The sequence below is a fragment of the Salvelinus fontinalis genome, chromosome 15, assembly GCF_029448725.1.
Source record: "Salvelinus fontinalis isolate EN_2023a chromosome 15, ASM2944872v1, whole genome shotgun sequence".
NCBI lineage: Eukaryota > Metazoa > Chordata > Actinopteri > Salmoniformes > Salmonidae > Salvelinus > Salvelinus fontinalis.
Genome location: NC_074679.1, coordinates 33038670 through 33057848, shown reverse-complemented (window position 1 = coordinate 33057848; position 19179 = coordinate 33038670).

Sequence of the window (19179 nt, the reverse complement as noted above, 5' to 3'; positions counted from 1 at the left end):
CCGAGCAGTTGCCATACCAGGCAGTGATGCAACCAGTCAGGATGCTCTCGATGGTGCAGCTGAAATCACATTTTTCAGAGAGAGGGCTTTGATTGCCAGCTACAACATGTGTTATAATCTCACCGTGTTGAGCATTGGAAATCAAACCCAGCAGCAAACAGCTACTTCATACCATCCAGAATATATTTGGTAGTCATAGAAAACATAAATGTATGACATTTTTCCTTCCATTCACGGGAGATCATTATCACTGAGAATGAAAAGGTAAATGGTCGCTGTTAAGTGCTCTAGTGTGTATGTTTCCTCTTCAATATGCCACATAATATGGTCAGATTGAAATTCTGCCATGTACCAGAATAGGAATACTGTGTATGTTGTATAAAAAACAAAACAGATTAGATGTTTTACAAACTCTAAAATGCATTCAGTATTATGATTTATAACATTAGAATCTTTTTGAAGCACAGCCAGATGATGCAGATGGTTGCATTATCTGTAAAAGTGGCCTGTGGGCAAAGACCTCAGATACTCTTACAACACACAGTGTGACTACTACATTTTCCCTAGATGAATTAACACAGACAGACACCCACAGATCCATCCCTCCGTTCCCTGTGTCTCAGTAGTCTGCCTTGTTGAGAGACTGTGTTGTAGAACCTTATGCTGAGGTCGGAGAGGAGGCGTTAATTAATCCTCTGTCAGCGTCAGTGCATCTCACACACACACACACACACACACACACACACACACACACACACACACACACACACACACACACACACACACACACACACACACACACACACACACACACACACACACACACACGCACACACACACACAGTCTGACAAAAGATGCCTTAATGCAGTAAGCCTTTTGAAATTTGCATGGAATTCCAGTTGATCAGAAAAGATTCACATTAATCCGCCTAAGTGTCCAACGTGGTCTCAGAAAATTCCATATTATTCTGTACGTAAATCCGAGACACCTCATTTAGTATGATATGTTACATTTCGTATGGTATGTAGTCATTTGTGGATGTCCATCATCCATTTCGTATGATTTGTTACAAATTGTAATTTGTTAAATATGTTCCGAATTTGCTAAACGTGTGATATGCTACGAATTCCAATTTGTTGTGACCAACATTAGCTAGTTGGCTAGGAGGCTAATGTTTACTCTAGGGGTTAAGGTTAGGGGGTAAGGTTAGGGTTAAGGTTGGGAGTTAGGTGAAAGGGTGAAGGGAAGGGTTAGCTAAAAGGGTTAAGGTTAGGGGAAGGGTTAGCTAACATGCTAAGTAGTAGCAAAGTAGCTAAAAACTAGTAAGTAGTTGCTAATTAGCTAAAATGCTGAAGTTGTCCATGATGAAATTTGAACACGGAACTGTTGGGCTGCTAGACGTTCACGTTACGACCAACCACCCTCCTTTCATTTTTGCCATAAGTAACCTTCTAACTTATGTAACCATACCAAACATTATATATCATACAAATTTGAGTGTCTTGGATTTCCGTTTACTATATTACTTCTAGTCTATGAGACCAGTCTGAAGTGTCGTCCATTGTCCTCAGGCTCTAAGTTTCTGGCAGTGTACATTTGTGAGGAGGCAGGCAAACGTATCACACACACACACACACACACACACACACACACACACACACACACACACACACACACACACACACACACACACACACACACACACACACACACACACACACACACACACACACACACACACACACACTAGCCGACATGGGGGAGTGTTGCTTGTACTTCCCGATGCTGTTTCCTTCTCTGTCATATGACATAACATTAACTCTGTTTGGACCCCCATGATGTGCTGGTTGATCCAGCTGTCACACACTGACATCAGCTCTTATGACTGTACAGTAGAAGATTCTCTTGACAGAGGCACCAAGTATACTGTCACTTGAGGAACTCTAGGGGTTGGCGGTCACACACAGTGCATCGCGGGAGAGGGGACAGCCTATGGGAGGATGAGGAGCAGGAGGGAGGGCGCGCCCAGCCCAGGTGAATGCTCCTGATGTGGTAAAACCCTTTAAGAAACGGCTTAATGCTCTTCAGCTGGGATCAATACAGCAACCAGGCAACCAGTGACCAACAGAACAGATGGCCTGTACCTGCTGAATTGCCACTTCTTCAGACAACACCTGATTTATATTCAGTCCCAAATAGCAGGCCCCCAAATTGCAGCCCACAATGTTAATCAATCAGAATGTATTTTTAGCACGTGCCAGGGTTCAAATCAATAACAATATTAAGCGTGCTGGCCCTCGCCCATTTAAACTGTCACACAGCTTCAACAAAAATAATGCCAAAAATAAGGTCACAATATATTGAGAATAAACAGTAGAATTATTATGGGCATCATGGCTATTATCCTTTCAACACCTTGACAGTCCCTGAACCTCAGTTCATCCAGCAGTGTTATTGAAAATGAGCTTGTGCAGTTTTAGATTCATGGTCACATGACGCCAGGGAACAGCTGCAGTCTTCTCCTAGCCAGCCAAAACAGACTGGGGGATGTCCTCTGCTCTGCACAGCAGCCATGGTGGTGCTGTGTTGACTCGTGTGTGTGTGTGTGTGTGTGCGTGCGTGCGTGCGTGCGTGCGTGCGTGTGTGTGTGTGTGTGTGCGTGTGTGTGTGTGTGTGTGTGTCTGTGTGTGTCTGTGTGTGTGTGTGTGTCTCTGCTTTCAAGTGCAAGATGTGATTTGTAATAATTTGCTACAAACACAACCAAAAATAAAAATGCAGGGATGATTGAGGTGTAAAAATAGTTTTTTGCTCTGTCCGTGTGAGAGAATTATGTCAATTTCTCTCTGACACTGATATACATGCACATTTACCAGCGTCACATCCACTCAATATCTGTTCAAGGTCTTCAAGCGAACGAATCTAAGTTCTATTACGTTAATTTACACATCAAATCGAGGTAATGAATGTCGTATATATATATATATATATATATATATATATATATATATATATATATATATATATATATATATATATATATATATATGTTGTATAGTAAATAACATCAATATTGCTCATAATGTTCATCCAACCACAAGATGAAAGGAATACAATATTCCACTGCATATCATCATGAATACAACCGAGGGTCTGTCTGATCGAATGATGAGGTACATTTCTATTTCCTCCATACATATAGGCTTGCTTGATATGTAGCATGTTATGAAGAAAGGAGCTGCTTATGGACATCAGTCCTGCTTTATGATCCAGCAGGTCATTACTGGGAGTGACCGACCTGGGCCTCTTTCATTTCTCTAGAAGTCATACAGTCACACAGTACTCCATCAGTACATCATTCATCTCCTATGGGGCCTTGGTCAGGGGAAGACAATCACGACGCCTGTACGGTCTTAGGAGAAAATTGGAAAGAACATTTACCCAGGACAGACTGGGACCGTGGAGAACCCACAGCAGCTGCCTTCCAATCCCAGCCCTGCATCTGTGCACGGTCCCCCATGTTCCCTTCCACATGGGTCTAGGAGGAAAATAGAACACAACCTTTCGGTTGTTCATACCAACCATATGCTCACTCATAACTAACCACCCACTGCCCCGTCATCCCAACCCTGAATTAACGAGCATGGCTATATAGCTGCTTTCAGGGAGGCCATCTCCATCTCTACTTACGGCCACGGCACATTGGCACACGGAACAGTATAAGGGCCCATCATCTCCTTCCCCTCCCATCGGATTCCATTTAGACGTGTGATTCATGGGCCAATCAAATCACAAGCAGCCCTCTATCCCAGATCCCACAACCGTAAGACGTAGTATCATGCACGTGAAATTGATGCGTGATGCATTTAAGAGGCAGGGGCTATCAATTGTACCCTGTTGCGAATATGTGTTATTGTGCCGCTAAATGGGGGAGGGTGATAGGAATGGTGTGCTTGCGCGGGTACAAGAGGTTACCATTCAGATTTATCCATCAACGCTGCCGCGATCTTTGATTGACTGCGCGAGAGGGAACGTTTTAATTATGTTTTCTTTTTTACAAACGATTAATCCTAGCCCACTCGGGGATCCCCTCGGGAGAGATCACACATCTGGACTGCGCCATCATCACTGCTCTGACTCATCTCTCTCTCTTTACCCATCTTTCTCTCCTATTCTCTCTCTCCCCCTCCCTCCTAGATAACCTATTCACACAGTTTCATAAATGCAGCTCCAAGCTCCAGTCTATGCACTCTGTTTCTTCATTAACATGCTATAAAACCCAAATGGATTCAAACATGTGCAAATGGATGCAATGTTGGAACATGTTGCCATTTTAATTCTTAGGGATTTCCATCATGTTTAATGCTTTACGTACATGCCAATTATGTTTGTAATTCATTTTTCTGGATTGCTATAAAAAATAACATACTATGGCTGTGGCTAGAAATTAGGAAATGAATCAACTTGGTTAATATTTTCATCATGTAGTTGAAGATTTTACATTGAAGAGTAATCTGATACCATTGCCAGAAAGATAAAAAATCTCCAATCACAAAATGCTGCACTGCAATGCACTGTTCCATGTGCATACATGACTGAAATAGAGTGTGACATTTCTGCTCAAACATTCATAATGGTATCTGCATTACATCCCATACACCCTACTCTGGTCTGGGCGTTATGAATAAAAGAGAACAAGAGGGAAACAAAGAAAAGATTGAGGAAAATAAGTGAGTTAGAGAGAGAGAGGGGGAATAAAAGACAGAAGAGAATGAGAGTGGGTGGAGACAGGCGATGGTAGACAGAGGGGGAGAGAGAAAGAGGGAACAAGCCTAGACAGAGCAGAGCGCGAGAGCGCAAGCAGAGAGGAAGAGAGAGAAAGCACACCACATGTGAATCTGTCTCCAGACATCTCTCTCAGACAGACGTGACTTCATCCACCAGACCCTCTCTTTGAGAGATGATGACCTCACCCAGTATACAGTGTACTGTACTATTTTACACAGACCTACAAAGTGGCCTTATTCACTGTGCTCCCTGCAACCTGCAGCAGTCTTACAAGCTGTTTCTTGCCTTGGATAAATCATGAGGTGTTTACTACTGCAGGAAGAAAGTAGAAACTTGCATCCCAAAAACGTTTGCTGATGTTCCAATGCATTATTAAACGTACTCAGCAAAGTACTAGGTTTAGCCTGCTGATTTCCATCTTCCGGAGCACTGCATGGATTTCATTCTTTTTATGCTGTAAATGTTGGTATATTTCACATTTGAAGTGTCATTTACATTCCTCTTATATCTTACTAAAAACCCAGTAAGTATTTAGTTTTATGTGACTTGTGTACAGCGCATTCGGAAAGTATTTAGACCCCTTGACTTTTTTCAAATTTTGTTACGTTACAGCCTTATTCTAAAATGGATTACATCGTTTTTCCCCCTCATCCATCTACACAAAATATCCCATAATGACAAAGCAAAACAGGTTTTTATAAATTTTAGCAAATGTATTAAAAATTAAAAACTGAAAAAACACATTTACATAAGTATTCAGACCCTTTACTCAGTACTTTTGGCAGATTTTACAGCCTCGAGTCTTCTTGGGTATAACACTACACGGTTGGCACACCTGTATTTGGTGAGTTTCTCCTATTCTTCTCTGCAGATCCTCTCAAGCTCTGTCAGGTAGGATGGGGAGCGTCGCTGCACAGCTATTTTCAGGTCTCTCCAGAGATGTTCGATCGAGTTCAAGTCCGGGCTGTCCGGGCTGGGACACTCAAGGACATTTAGAGACTTGTCCCGAAGCCACTCCTACGCTGTCTTTGCTGTGTGCTTAGGGTTGTTGTCTTGTTGGAAGGTGAACCTTCGCCCCAGTCTGAGGTCCTGAGTGCTCTGGAGCAGGGTGTCATCAAGGATCTCTCTGTGCTTTTCTCCGTTCATCTTTCCCTCGATCCTGACTAGTCTCCCAGTCCCTGCCACTGAAAAACATCCCCACAGCATGATGCTGTCACCACCATGCTTCACCGTAGGGATGGTGCCAGGTTTCTTCCAAACATGACGCTTGCCATTCAGGCCAAAGAGTTCAATCTTGGTTTCATCAGACCAGAGAATCTTTATGGTAGAGTCTTTAGGTGCCTTTTGGCAAACTCCAAGCGGGCTGCTATGTGCCTTTTACTTAGGAGTGGCTTCCGTCTGGCCACTCTACCATAAAGGCTTGATTGGTGGAGTCCTGCAGAGATGGTTGTCCTTCTGGAAGGTTCTCCCATCTCCACAGAGGAACTGTGGAGCTCTGTCAGAGTGACCATCGGGTTCTTGGTCACCTCCCTGACCAAAGCCCTTCTACCCCGATTGCTCAGTTTGGCCGGGCGGACATCTCTGGGAAGAGTCTTGGTGGTTCTAAACTTCTTCCATTTAAGAATAATGGAGGCCACTGTCTTCTTGGGGGCATTCAATGCTGCAAAAACAATTGGTACCCATACCTAGATCTGTGCCTCGACACAATCCGGTCTCGGAGTTCTACGGACTATTCCTTCGACCTCATGGCTTGGTTTTTGCTCTGACATGCACTGTCAACCTTGGGACCTTATATAGACAGGTGTGTGCTTTCCAAATCATGTCCAATCAATTGAATTTACCACAGGTGGACTCCAATCAAGTTCTAGAAACATCTCAATGATGATCAATGGGAACAGGATGCACCTGAGCAAAATTTTGAGTCTAATAGCAAAGGGTCTGAATACTTATGGAAATAAGGTATTTATTTTGTATTTTTTTGCAAACATTTCTAATAACCAATTTTTGCTTTGTCATTATGTTGTATTGTGTGTAGGTTGATGAGGAAACACTTGTATTTAATACATTTTAGAATAAGGTTGTAACGTAACAAAATGTGGAAAAAGTCAAGGGGTCTGAATACTTTCCGAATGCACTGTATGTGTTAAGGACTTGGCCCTGTCTGTGCCCCGACTCCTCCTTTTTGCCCTTCCGATCACCTCAACATGTCTCTTCACCTCAGAGGCTCCCTTTGCTGATACAGTTTGGATGAGTTTGTTTGGTGACCCCTCCATGGCTCCTTCCAGGCCCCTCCGGCCTCCACAGCAACATACCTCCTGCCAGGCAAAGTACCACTCACTGTCACTCTCCTCTCTGTCACCACCATGAAAGTAAACCCAAAGGACTGACCACTACAATCAACAGACTTGACTTTCCGAGTCAGTCCCATTTCATGTCTACTGTATCTGTTTTGTCAAGTGCGGAGAAACAAAAAAGAGAAGAGGGAAGAGCAGGAGAGTGTGAACTTGACGACGGGTAAAGTCTTATCCTTTGTTGAGGTATTGAAAGACACCTGAAAGATGAGGCCTATCCCCGGGGAGTGTGAGGCAGGGTGTTACGTCTTAAACGACTCCCCGGAACCATTCTCACACTGTCTGGGGCCCATGGCAGTTGATTCATAGATGCCTTTAATTAAACACTCAAGGGAAACACGACTCAGTCGTTCCTCTCTCAGTATCCTCCATTACACTTGCAATAGCACTCCCTAACACAGCTAACCCCATGGAACATTTTAGTTGATTTTTATCTTGCTCCCAAAAGTTTATCAGTCGAAAGTGTAGAAATAACATTGTTTTGCAATGTCCATATCATATACACAGTGAAGGTGCAATTGTGATGTCCTTATGTGCTTTGCAACCTAGTGAAAAGCATTGTACAATATACGGTATGCAATTACTATTTGATAAGCAATATGAATGCAATCTGGCATTCATCACATCTCTGTATACTGTACTCGTAGACATTCCTCCTTATTCCGCCATGGAGAGTATCAGTCCTATCTTGTGCTTACACCTAGCATATTTACAACTACAGATCTGAGCAGGAGAAAAGCAGTGCATAAAACTGAACTGGGTTTCATTTGGGTTTCATTCCAATACACAGTGAGCTGGTTTCATTTCTGAAGCTGGCTGCAGTCCCAGGGAAAGGGCTTGGGTGTGACAGGAAATGGGGACTTTGATGGGGGATCCGATAGCCCCATTCATCACACCACCATCAACCGCCATGTTAGCTGACTCAAGATTGAGTGACTGGGCCATGACGGAGCCACTGTGACATCCGTCTGGTGAGGTGGCACGCTCGCCAACGGTATCGTCGACGACGGGGTGAGACCAGACCTGCAAAAATACCAGCCTGGCGCCGCCGCCTTTCACAGTTCTGGATAGGCCCTCTCACGTCGCTTTGATTACTTGTGTCTTCATCAAAGCCTGAGCTCAGCTGTGGCCAGTTTGTTTTTCTTCTTCTCCTTCTTGTTGTTTCGTGACAGCTATCTCCTCACTCCTCCCTGCCAGGGGGCATTCAACAGAGACACGAGTCTGAGCCCTAACTGTTTAATCCATGTTTCAGTTTCGTTGCAAGGGGGACAGCATTGAAAAACAGCTGATAATACAGTAATAGGCTGTTCATGAGAATGTTATTCATGCTTCATCATTTAAGTCTCTGTGTACTCTCAAAGGATTGGGTCTAACATAATCATGATAACACAATGTTTTTCTAATTTATTAGACAAGGGGATTCAAATGACTTGCATTGATTAGAGATTTATTTGATGCCCATCCCCTGTCCAAAAATCTGTTTATAGTCTCAATCTTTTCTAAACATGTGTGTGTGTGTGTGTGTGTGTGTGTGTGTGTGTGTGTGTGTGTGTGTGTGTGTGTGTGTGTGTGTGTGTGTGTGTGTGTGTGTGTGTGTGTGTGCCTGCCTGCATGTGTGCAAGGTTGGGTAGGTTACTTCATAAATGTAATCCATTACAGTTACTAGTTACCTGCCCAAAATTGTAATCAGTAACATAACTTTCGATTACCCAAACTCAGTAACTCATCTGATTACTTTCAATTACATTTGGATTACATTCCCCTTAAGAGGCATTAGAAGAAGACAAAAATTATCTATCAAACACATTTGGTGTGTCATCATACGGCTCTCTGACTTGGTTAGACTCGCTCAGGTGAATTGAAGGTCATTGAGAAAACAGAAAGGTGTAATATGTTTTTTACAAACATTCTTTCTAAATGTAAAAGTAATCCAAGAAGTAATCATGTAGCTTTTCAAAAGTATCTGTAATCTGATTACAATATTTTAGCTGGTAACGTAAATGATTACAGCTACAGTTTTTTGTAATCAAATCACTCCTCAACCCTGTGTGTGTGTGTGTTTGTGTGTGTGTAGGTGTATGTGTTTGTGTGTTTGTGTGTGTGTAGGTGTATGTGTTTGTGTGTTTGTGTGTGTGTAAGTATCTGTAATCTGATTACAATATTTTAGCTGGTAATGTAAATGATTACAGCTACAGTTTTTTGTAATCAAATCACTCCTCAACCCTGTGTGTGTGTGTGTTTGTGTGTGTGTAGGTGTATGTGTGGACCTGTGGAAGATTAAAGCGGGACGGATGGAACTGGAGTCTTTAGAACCCTGCAGGCTCTAAGCTGGCTCTTTCCATTAGCAAACATGGATTTGGGGAAATCTGTACTGTTTGTTCTTCATTCGTCACGCCACTTTCTTCTCCACCCCTCTTTCAGGAGCCCAGATTAGTCAAAATAGTAAATGTGTACATTCTGGCCTGCACCCCACCATACAAACATGATTGGAGACTGACATTAGCACCGAGAAATAGCTTCTTTGGTTCTGGATTCCCACAGAACTTCATTTCTGCAGTGTCCTGCCGTTTCCTTTGTATCCTTATCCGCTGGATATATCTGCTGTAATGCGAAAAACCAATTCACCCTCACGCTCCACTCTCCAACATTACCATAGAAATAAAGGTAAAACAATATGATCAAGACTTGGTTCGGAATAAATCTAAATAGCACATTGAGTGATTTCTAAATCGTAAAAAAGTGTCCATAACAAATTAGTTCAATACGGATTCAATTAAATGGTCCTTATAAATAATTCAGTTTTATTTCAGACATCGAGAACCACATTTGAAGACATATCTGGAGGGAAATGAAACGCCCATAAATCAATGCTTATATCTTTATATCAGCATTTCAATACATTCCCTGAAGGGCTTTGAATATATAGGAAATGAGAGGGATTCTGATAAACTATCAGCTCTAAGAACCCAATGTCCAACATAAAAAATGCACACATATAATTATTTTAGAATGATTTGAGTTGAGTAGGTTTTTGGATTGATAACAACAAGAGGATTGAAAGTTACCATCATTTCTCCGCCTACTTATTGGTGTTCAGAAACAATGATGATGGTGTTGCGAAACGATGATTTTGGTTTCATTATTGTGGCAACATACCTGTGAAATAAGCAGTCAAGATTCTCCCATTATCGCCACAGACAGCTTCATACTTGAGTGTGATTAGTGGCTTGGAAGGATGTAACAGTGTTGGTATTACTTTAATTACTGTGTTATTTTGTAACAGTTGCAGACTGGGACAAACATTCCGCCATGATATTTTAGCCACAGCCCACATCACCACACAGTGTGTGTCTTTCTCTGTTTTGTTTCCTATCTCCAGGAGTTAGTCACCTTCAAAACCTTTTCAGCACCAACTTTCCGTTTTTTACGATCCATGATCTTGACTGATAACAGAGAGTCAGTCACTTTGTTGAAGCGTGTTTGACTTTGAATGTGAATTTGCTCAACCTCACCTCAGCCAATCAGAAAACCGGTCCGGCACATCTCGGTAGGGGGGCCAGCCGTTGACCAATGATCAGTCAAATGCTTATAAAATATTATTATGACAACAGATAAATTGCGCAAAAATCATGAAAAAGATTTTACCAGGCCCATGGCCGCCGGCCGTGTCCCTTTCAAAAATATATATAAACAAAAATATAATACAAAAAGTAATACAATAATATATATACTGTATATATACACTACATGACCAAAAGTATGTAGACACGTCGAACATCTCATTCCAAAATCATGGGTATTAATATATGCTGCTATAACAGCCTGTTCTGGGAAGGCTTTTCACTAGATTGTTGGAAAATTGCTGCGGGGACTTGCTTCCATTCAGCTACAAGAGCATTAGTGAGGACGGGCGATGATGTTGGGCGATTAGGCCTGGCTTACAATCGGTGTTCCAATTCTTCCCAAAGGTGTTCGATGGGGTTGAGGTCAGGGCTCTGTGCAGGCCAGTCAAGTTCTTCCACACTGATCTTGACAAACCATTTCTGTACAGACCTCGCTTTATGCACAGGGGCATTGTCATTCTGAAACAGGAAAGGGCCTTCCTCAAACTGTTGCCACTAAGTTGTCAGTACAAAATCGTCTAGAATGTCATTGTATGCTGTAGCGTTAAGATTTCCCTTCACTGGAACTAAGGGTCCTAGCCCGAACCATGAAACACAGCCCCAGACCATTATTCCACCTCCACCAAAATTTACAGTTGGCATTATGCATTGGGGCAGGTAGCTTTCTCCTGGCATCCGTCAAACCCAGATTAGTCCGTCGGCCTGCCAGATGGTGAAGCATGATTCATCAGTCCAGAGAATGCGTTTCCACTGACCCATCGTCCAATGCCAGCAAGCTTTACATCACTCCAGCCTCCACTTGGCATTGCGCATGGTGATCTTAGGCTTCTGTGCGGCTGCTTGGCCATGGAAACCCATTTCATATAGCACCCAACAAACAGTTCTTATGCTGATGTTGCACACCAGAGGCAGTTTGGAACTCGGTAGTGAGTGTTGCAACCGAGGACAGGCGATTTTTACGCACTACGCGCTTCAGCACTTGGCGGTCCCGTTCTGTGAGCTTGTGTGGCCTACCACTTCGTGGCTGAGCAGTTATTGCTCCTAGATGTTTCCACTTCACAATAAGAGCACTTTACAGTTGACCGGGGAAGCTCTAGCAGGTCAGAAATGTGACGAACTGACTTGTTGGAAAGGTGGCATCTTATGATGGTGCCACGTTGAAAGTCACTGAGCTCTTCAGTAAGGCCATTCTACCGCCAATGTTTGTCTATGGAGATTGCATGGCGGTGTGCTCGATTGAATACACCTGTCAGCAACGGGTGTGGCTGAAATAGCCGAATCCACTCATTTGAAGGGGTGTCCACATACTTTTGTATCTATATATACTGTATATATGCACAGTACCAGTCAAAGGTTTGGACACACCTACTCATTCAAGGGTTTTATTTTTACTATTTGCCTTGATGACAGCTTTGTACACTCTTCCTTCAGACGAGTCCCGTGACACTTGTGGGGGTGGTAGAGCAAAACGGAGAGCACCATCGTGTTCGTGAGTCTTTCCTTTCCAGTAGGGTCATATTAGTTTGTAGCCCAAACGGTTCGGACGCTACAGACACAAGTTGGCGCATCAGCATTACCGACTTCGGACACTACAGACGTTTTTGTGAGAACAATGATTTTTGGGATGTCTCATCTTCTGGCAAACCCCGCTGTAGCTCAGCCACTTTCCACTGCAGATGCAGAAGGCCGACATAGACGGATGCGGTGGATTGAGACGCAGCCCATACTGATATCTCTAGCTTAAACTGACGGATTTTGATGGGATTATTTTTTATCATGTTACTTGGATTGACGCATTGGTGCGTCAATAGATTCTTTTAGGGTTCTTTTTGGACAAAGGGAGTGCGTCCCCCATTTCCAAACATGATGAACTATTTATAATGCACCTACTGTATGCAACTATACCAATGTCTATAAGACCACAGATCCACTTCAACCCTTACGAGCCCAACTGAAATAAGAACAGATATTATTCCATGATCACAGTCTATAAACACAAATTGCGATGCACAACCACAAACTCATCTGCACTACTGATCCAAGACCATTCTTGGGGCTCCTACTCCCCATCCCACTGCTAGAGCCCAGTGTAACCACAGATCTCAGAACAGGCAGCGAGCGCTAATCCTCCCCACCTACAACCACCAATAACCAATAATCATGAAGTGACACTGAATGCGTCAGTTATCTCTCTCAATGTTACAAATAGGGAGCTACCTAAGTGTTGGAGGCAGTGTGGACAAATAGGGAGCTACCTAAGTGTTGGAGGCAGTGTTGTCAAATAGGGAGCTACCTAAGTGTTGGAGGCAGTGTGGACAAATAGGGAGCTACCTAAGTGTTGGAGGCAGTGTGGACAAATAGGGAGCTACCTAAGTGTTGGAGGCAGTGTTGTCAAATAGGGAGCTACCTAAGTGTTGGAGGCAGTGTGGACAAATAGGGAGCTACCTAAGTGTTGGAGGCAGCGTGGACAAATAGGGAGCTACCTAAGTGTTGGAGGCAGCGTGGACAAATATGGAGCTACCTAAGTGTTGGAGGCAGCGTGGACAAATAGGGAGCTACCTAAGTGTTGGAGAGAGTGTGGACAAATAGGGAGCTACCTAAGTGTTGGAGGCAGTGTGGACAAATAGGGAGCTACCTAAGTGTTGGAGGCAGTGTGGACAAATAGGTATTGTTCCTGTGGATACACTCCAACCCTCTCCACCCACATTAATAGATTATCTGTTAGCAGCAGCAAGGAAATGTGTAACAAAATTGCACCCTCAAAAGATATGTGATTAGGTCAATGCGGGGAACTTGCTGACATGGAGAGAATTACATAAATCTTGCAACATAGACAGCACAGGTATGACGGTGTCTGGTCAGAGTTCCTGACATATCGTACTGGTCTTATTCTGTACACTTTATTTTCTTCTTCTTTTTTTCTGTGGCTTTATCCAAATTGTATTCTTATTCAGACTATTTGCTCTTTACAGCCAAAACATGTGAATGTAATTACGCTCCTTGGTAAAAACAGCAAATATATGTTGTGTTGTATGGTACATGTTCTTTATGTGCTCCTGAATAAAAAATCATGGGGAAAAAAATAGAGAGCTACAGCATCCTCAAAGACAGGAAGATGTCATGGTAACAAATCGTATTGCGGCACAATGATTTACAGTACAATGTAGTCCCCTCTCCAAGCTTGACGGCTTCTTCCCTTACTGTAGAACTGGGAGTGTACAGATTAAACCAAGATAAAATGCTAACATATGCAAACTGCCGGTTACAATTTGTTATAAGTAAGTAGCCATGCACAAGCCTTGACTTGTGCAAGCCGGAACAGTTTATAGGAGCAGGACCTTATTTCCTGTTTCTGTAGCGTGAGGCATAGGGTTTCAAAATTTCAGTATCTTTCCCAAGATTGCCTGGTTTTCCAGAATTACAGGTTGGATGATTCTGGATTTCCCTGCCTATTCACTCACAATTAAGGAGCTGAAGTTGTTGGTAGGCCTACTGTATCTATTTATTACATTTTTATTTAACTGGGCAAGTCAGTTAAGAACAAATTCTTATTTACAATGACTGCCTACCTCGGCCAAACCCGGACGACGCTGGGCCAATTGTGCGAAGCCCTATGGGACTCCCAATCACGGCTGGTTGTGATACAGCCTGGAATCAAACTATGGTCTGTAGTGATGCCTCTAGCACTGAGATGCAGTGCCTTAGACTGCTGCGCCACTCGGGAACACATACATCTGCGATAATCATCTTAGCGAGACAGTTAGCTTTCATACAGCACATTGGTTTGCCATGACACTAGTCTCCTAAACTGGGGCAGATTATCATTCTCAATACAAACTAATACAATAGATGGACTCGCCACAGATGCTGTAATTAAAAGAGAGCAGCAAAACAATGTTAGATTGAACCCAAATACATTTGATCTCCTCTCTTCGGTTGTGGCAGAGCTTAACTCCACTGGAAACAAAAGGAAAACTAGCATATTGTTTCACAATGCGATTATCGCTGTCCCTCTCCCAAACTCCAGTATTAGGCAATGTTACACATGGATGTGCTGTACCAAAGGCATATGCCATGGTTTGTCATATTGTAAATTGATAAATCAATTAAAATATAGGTCATGTTAAATAACAGAGGAGTGCTAAACTCTGTGCCAATTGAAAACCAATGGAGGAAGGTGGATTCTGCTTATATTGTCTTGAAGAATAGTGGTCCCCTGGTGTTTCTCTGGTCTCTCACTCACTGTTCTTCTGGACATGGTGGGTGGGTGGGGTATTGCTAGCGAGGACACTGCAGTGTGTATGTCTGCGCACATGCTGAGACCCGCACTGTGAACGGCTGCTCCCTTGCCAGTCAGCCAGGCAGGGGGCAGAGAGAGACAGAGGGGGGAGGGAGTGGTGAGGACAGTGGGGGGAAAGGGGGAGAGGGGGTAGACACCCCTCTGTCTCAATCCTGAGCTGTAAAATCTCACTCTGTATCTCTCTACGTCTCACTCTCCTCCGATACTTTCCTCTCCCAGGCCTTGTGCCTGCTATCCCCCTGGGCTTGTGTCTCTGTAAACACAGTTCACAACTCTCTCTCTCTCACACACAGACACACACACACACACACACACACACACACACACACACACACACACACACACACACACACAGGAAGGCCAGAGAACAATATAGTCCTTCCCAGGATGACTTCTCTCAATGTTGTTCTATTTGAGTGGAATGGCTAGACAGACACCGCAGCTATACCCAAGCTTAACCTAATGTGTATACCTAACGTTGACAGGGATCACATTTTATTATTTCATCATCCTCTGTGAAGGCTTGGAAAGCAGATAGCATGTCCAATTTCATGTCTAACACAGACTTTACTCTTCCCTCTCGATCTACCAGCTACTGTATGCATTTATGACTTTTTTTTAGGAAACTAGGCGTATGTCGCGTGTCACTACTTCACAGGCCAGCATTTGAACATAAATATTTATTTTTTTATCAAAATGCGTTTTTTGGCAGAAATGCCTTCTGGAACAAGTGAACTTTCATGTGCCTTAATAACAAACGTGTATTCCATCCATAAATACAAATCACATTGTTAAATTACGAGCCTAGTTCGTTAAGCCGTGGAAAAACACAGGAACCTTCCCACTAGCCATGATTGGCTGAGATAATGTATGGGCTGGACAGCCCGGGAGATGAGTTTGGATTGGTCTGCCATGTAACACGCTTCTGTCTATGACATGAGCTGTCCAGTATGTGTTGACATTCCTTTCTACCGCAGCATTTTTTAAAGATATAACGTTAGCCATCAAGAACTACAGAAGTTTTGCTACTTTTCTCAATGCCCTGAATTTAGCAGGCGCTATCGACAGATCAGTAGGAAAAAGTGATGGGCTACTTTCTGCACACGCCAAGGTCAGTGTGAACCAAAGTGACTTGACACAAAGCTGGCCAAACAAGATGTAGCTACAAACATAACTGAGTTAAATGGTTCCAGCCTGTCGTGAAGAGTTCATCCATGTATATGGATAAGAATCTAGCTACATTTTCCAGATATAAGTTTCAAATTTTGTAAGCAAGTCATTTTTATTGCAAGTCAAAGCATACTGTTAGTTAGCTCGCAAACGTTTATGATCTGTGTAGTAATATTATTTGAATCAGAAATCCATTTGCATTGCTAGTTATAGCCTAATGTTATCTAGTTAACATTGAACCTAGTTTGTTAGCTTTAGCTACCTGCAGATTCATTCTACAGATATGACAATGTTTGTATTGGTAGTAGTATGAGTTGGGGTTATACTGGTTCATTGTTTAGCTAGCCACTTACCTAGCCAGCTATATGGCTAAACAAAAGACTCCACTTCGTCCGGATTATTACATGACCCATCAAATTATCAGCTGTGTCTTGGGGTGATTACGGCGATCGATTGTATTTCATGAACATGTGTACATGTCTCGACAATAGTGATCCATCCACTTAGCTAGATGTGGGTGAGAGGTGGTTATAGTATCTCCTTCACATGATCCATCAATTTAGACAAGTGGGTTGGGTAAGCGTCATCTAATAATGATAAAAATATTAGGAAAATATTTTGATCTGGCCACTTTCTGCTTGATATTGCTTCTATACAAGTACTATCACTGTGCCTGTTTACATCTTCTGTATCCTGTGCATGTGACAAATCAACTTTGGGATTTTATTTGATATAGCGTGTGTTTACCACATGGCCTCACATGTGAATCCTTAAAGAGATGGGTGGGACTAAAGTTAAGAGAGTGTGAATGATGCTAATTGGGTGTAGACAAAGAAAAGCTCTCCAGTAGGTACCAAAACATTCATGGTCCATTTTCTCAAAAGTGTGGTTCCAAGTTAATCAACTTTCAAAGCATAATTACTTTCCCATTGTTCCTCAACAGTGTATGACATACCATGTGTCTACTTTTATCCAATGTTTAAAAAAAAAAGATTTTCACATTTTGCTACATAAGACCAAATCAAGGTGGTCGGTCACATTTGACAGACAGCATTATTCTGATATTGATATTTAAGTGAACAGTTTTTTCTCCATTTATTGATAAATCATGCCATTTAGGGTGCAGGTGTTCATCTAGTGTATCTCTATATACAGTACATGCTCCTCACTGTAGTGAGATGACAACCATCTCTATGCCCCTATGGCCTAACTGCCTAACTCTTACAAATCTTCTGAGTCCTTCACTATGCGTCTGCCCTCAGACTCCCTAACCATCTCCTCTCCTTTCCTCCCTGTGTGTATAATATCCATCTTGATTTTGGCGAGGCCGTGCACCGGACAACATTCCGTGTGTCTGCTCTGTGCTGCAGCTTGCAAAGGCCTGGTTATTGATTGAACATGGCTCTGTTTAGGCTGGAATACCCTCATTTTGCCCTGCTCTAAAATCATGGCCTATTTATTCTAACCCTATTATTATGACTATTGAAGCCTGGCTGAGCAGCACTGACGGATGGCACTTTGTTTTAGCCTGACTATTGCTGACGCACATAATAGTCCTAGCACCTCAAAATAAAACAATTGGAAATATCACATTTACATAAGTATTCAGACCCTTTACCTAGTACTTTGTTGAACCACCATTGGCAGTGATTACAGCCTCGAGTCTTCTTCGGTATGATGCTACAAACTTGTACACACCTGTATTTGGGGAGTTTCTACCATTCTTTTCTGCAGATCCTCTCAAGATCTGTCAGGTTGGATGGGGAGCGTCACAGCTATTTTCAGGTCTCTCCAGAGATGTTCGATCGGGTTCTGGTTGGGCAACTCAAGGACAGACGTATCCCAAAGCCACTCCTGCGTTGTCTTGGCTGTGTGCTTAGGGTCATTGTCCTGTTGGAAGGTGAACCTTTGCCCCAGTCTGAGGTCCTGAGCGCTCTGGAGCAGGTTTTCATCAAGGATCTCTCTGTACTTTTCTCTGTTCATCTTTCCCGCTGAAAAAAATCCACACAGTATGAAGCTGCCACCACCATGCTTCACCACATGGATGGTGCTAGGTTTCCTCCAGATGTGATGCTTGGCATTCAGGCCAAAGAGTTCAATCTTGGCTTCATTAGACAAGTTTCTCATGGTCTGAGAGTCCTTTGGGCGCCTTTTGGCAAACTCCAAGCGGGCTTTCATGTGCATTTTACCGAGGAGTGGCTTCCGTCTGGCTACTCTACCATAAAGGCCTAATTGGTGGGGTGCTGCAAAGATGGTTTTGGCTCATGGATATTACCTTTGGTTTGCCCAAAATAAGTCAAAATTGTCCAAACCGAAACAGTCACAAACGAAACAATTGACACCATAGAGATACAGAGGTCTCATCTTTGTATCTGTGCCATTATGACGTTGTGACAGCACTATTGAGGCTATCTCCATTTTAAAGTTGCATGTGTCATGCTCTACGAACAGAGATACAGAAGGCCATTATGTGGGCAGTGGACAGGTGCACACTTCAGGAAAAAAGTGTAGTGAATTAATATGCATAGCCAGCAAGGGGGCTCCTACCTTCCAAGATTCAAAACATTGACATCTATTTGGCCAAAACACTACTATGCTCTACTCTACAGTACTGTACTGTGCTCTGCTGTACTGTACTGTGCTCTACTATACTGTACTGTACTGTACCCTACTCTACTGTCCTGTACTTTACTGTGCTCTACTGTACTGTGCTCTACTGTACTCCACTATACGGTACCATACTCTCTTGTCCTGGACCAATGACATGGGATACATCTTGGTCTTGGCTCCTGGATAGTACCATAGTCTTTGGTTTTACCCAATTTGAAGAAGACAATGCACTTTGATCATTGGCTGATCACTCCTAACTAGGGCTGTGGCGGTCAAATTTCGTCAGCCGGTGATTGTCAAGCAAATAACTGTCGGTCTCACTGTAATTTACCGTTAATT